Source organism: Bolinopsis microptera, chromosome 4 (genome assembly GCF_026151205.1).
Source record: "Bolinopsis microptera isolate Bmic1 chromosome 4, MBARI_Bmic_1.0, whole genome shotgun sequence".
Lineage (NCBI taxonomy): Eukaryota > Metazoa > Ctenophora > Tentaculata > Lobata > Bolinopsidae > Bolinopsis > Bolinopsis microptera.
Window position 1 is genome coordinate 9316085 of NC_087075.1, and position 3166 is coordinate 9319250.

Below are 3166 nucleotides of genomic sequence, written 5' to 3' on the forward strand. Positions count from 1 at the left end.
AGCACTGTGTTGTTTTTGTTCTAATCATGATCAGTTTATAGTTATCTTCTGATCTATTTAATTTGAGGCAAGCCACACTTATAATACTTATTGTATCTTTACTAATAAGCTTGATCATATTCTCAGTAAATGAAGGTTTTTAAATGAGCATGTGCTTCGTTACTTTTAGGATAAACTTACTTGTCGCTAGCTGCTGTAATGGCTACATTGTTATTTGTTGTGCTAATGATACCAAAATCGTAGAATAGAGAGGGAGACTGAGAGAGAGAGAGATTGTGCTGACTGAAATAGTGGTGACTGGAGAACTCAGAAATACAAATCTGTGCAACATCTTAAAATTCCTAGTTTGATAGCCCTTACAACTCCCTCTGACACACACCGTTTAGTAAGTACTGTAATACTATTTTAAATACGTCCTTAGATAAAGAGATATTGGTCATATTTTACCGGGGGAGGAGGGGGGACCCCGGGATCAGGTACTGAGTACTGTTAACTGTACGTGACGTTGGGGTGGTGTGTCATATATTCTTCCAAAACACAGTTAGTACTTTTGTACTAAGTGGTGGGTCTGCTGCTCATTTCCCAGAAAAACAGTTTGTACTGTATGCTACTAAATAGTGAGTCTTAGGTCTAATTTGCCCAAAAACAGTTAGTAAATTAAGATATAATTTATTAAACAGAGTGCGATTGATCTTTTGTATAATTTTAAAAAGTGGCCTTCGGCTTTGTTGACTTTTCCGTTTGAGAAGGTGCAGTGTTTAATTTATTTTAAAATGTATTTCAACTACTGGTTCTTAAATGATGTGTGATATGTATAGTACACATTACATACATGCCATGTGTGTAATTGTAATCTGTAAACATGTGGGCGTGTGTTAGTGTATGTTTTTAATTAAGCATAGATATCTCAACTGTTAGTTTCATTGTTTACATTCAATATCGGATCCTTTTAAAACTAAAAAGTCATATTTAATGAGCTGTTTAAAGCAATTTCTGGGTGGGTATCTTATTTTATAAACCAAGACATAGTACAGTGATTTCTCAACAGTTAGTACCACAAAAGCCGGTAAAAGGGGGTGGGTGTCTTAATTATTATCCTAAAAACAGTTAATACATGATCCCTTACCCCCCCCCCCCCCCCCCCCCCCCGACTTTACTGCTGCTAGGTAAAAATACTTTCATAGGTTCAATAGGTAGGTACTGCAATTGTATGGCATGAATATCTATAAAATTGTTTACACGTTTAGCGACAGTGAAAAGAAATCATAACAGCCACTTATTCTTGGAGATGGCAAAAAGATTAAATAAGCTAAAAGAAGCTTGTATTAATCCTCTGGATGTGGTATCTCCTCTATTTCAGAAGTCTTGGCCAGATTTCTCTGGTCTACTAGACGTGGAGCACAGGTGTAAGTCTACTTCAAATGTTTGTTGAGAGTGTCGGTTGAGTGTTAGCAAATAACTCTTTCCAACGTAGATTGATGGCCATTGCAGAAATATTCTCCTGTACCGTAGCGAGTAGATCATCTTTTGCTTTCTTGGACCAAGACTGAGTGCTGTGTTGTGAGTGTGAGTAGAAATGGTGACCTTTCCTCTTCGGGGGCGGGGGAGGAGTGGTAGTGAAATGTTGATGGGGGAGCGGGAGAAGTAGAGAGGGAGTTGTGGAGTATTTTGTGGAGCGGTTTGAGGAACAAACTAAATAACCTTCGAATAGATTTCGTAATTCCTGCTAGCATTGTACAAAATTTCAGGGATTAAATCCTGAAAAGTAGCGAATAGTATTGCCGATCAGGCCAGGACCATGTAAAAGTGTAACATTCCTTCTCCGAGAACAAATGTAAGTTGAAGCAAAATTACTATTGCCAATTATTTGCCAATGCTGATGAAAAAATGTTATTAAGATTTAGAAAGTTCTGAGATTATTATCTATCATACAATTTTGACACAACTCACGACTTGCTGAGGTTATGTTTCAAATTCGTTTCACATTATTAATCTTTGACAGGGAGTTAATTCTGCCACAAAAGAAAAGAATGAACTGATGAACTCGTTCACACTACCCCTCGCTCTTCAACTGTTGGAGAAAACTTCCTTCTATCGCTGCTCGCAACACAGCAGAACTTGGTTTAATTCTGTGCGCTAAAATTTTGCAAACGAGGCCTAAAATACTGTTATGTAGGATAGACTGTTATGTAGGATAGACGGAATCGTTTCAGTAACTTTCTTGATCATCTTTAGAAACTCTTTCAACAACATTGATAAAGTCCAGTTTGCCTACTGAAATTTCAGAATCTTGCTCTACTTTACGGAAGGCGCGAATGTAAAATCTATGAATTGTAAAAAAAGCAATCAATGTCAGTTAAGAGTTAAAATTTGAATATGATATGGTCGGTCGAATATAATAAAATGAATTGATCCAAAGCCAGCAGGCTTTTCGCACTGGCCAGTATTGCTTTTTGAAGGGAAACGCTACAATGCTCATCAAGGAGCAAATCCTGGTTCGCGTAACCAATATCGAACGCATCATGAAATCCATTTTCTGAGTTAGGATTCACATTTAATCATCAAAACTCTTCTTACTGATTGTTCAACAGAATGAGAGTAAGTAGTGGTAGTTTTGAATTATTTTCAGACTTTCAATATCCATGATATCGATATCCATGATATCGATGGGGTTTGAGAATAATTGGGCCATGGGAACATATTTCCAATCCGGAGTTATGGCAAATTACGTGTTAGTAATAATATCAATGATTATATCTGTGTTCGTGTATTAATCTAACTACTGACTTTATTTGTTTATCTCAATAAGATATTGTATTTACCTTATATTTATAAATAATATAGATAAAGCAAAAGCATTCGACCGGATGTGGGTTTGAGTCTGGCCAGGTGTTGAAATCTTCGAAATCTTTGGAATCGTAGAAATTAACCCCTGGCCAGACTCGAACCCACACTGAGTTTACTTATTGCTTGTGTCAACATATAGAATAATTAGTCTTTAGCTGTCATGACCGAGCCATTGTGGTAACTGGTCGATTCGATACTATGTGTTATTATATTGTGCTACAATGCACTATTCGATCAAACTGATAACATTTTCAATTGTTATATTGTTAAGATTGGCGTTCAAAATTGCACGCGAATGTATTACAATAACACAGAAACA

At 36.6% G+C, this 3166-nt stretch overlaps 1 long non-coding RNA gene across 1 annotated transcript; it reads left to right on the forward strand.

Moving 5' to 3' along the window:
* The first annotated feature begins 271 nt into the window (after positions 1–271).
* LOC134814441 (uncharacterized) lies at positions 272–2627 on the forward strand. The gene is made up of 3 exons (XR_010160163.1): positions 272–385; positions 1749–1834; positions 2003–2627. It is a non-coding gene; the product is annotated as an uncharacterized LOC134814441 (long non-coding RNA).
* The last annotated feature ends 539 nt before the right edge of the window (positions 2628–3166 follow it).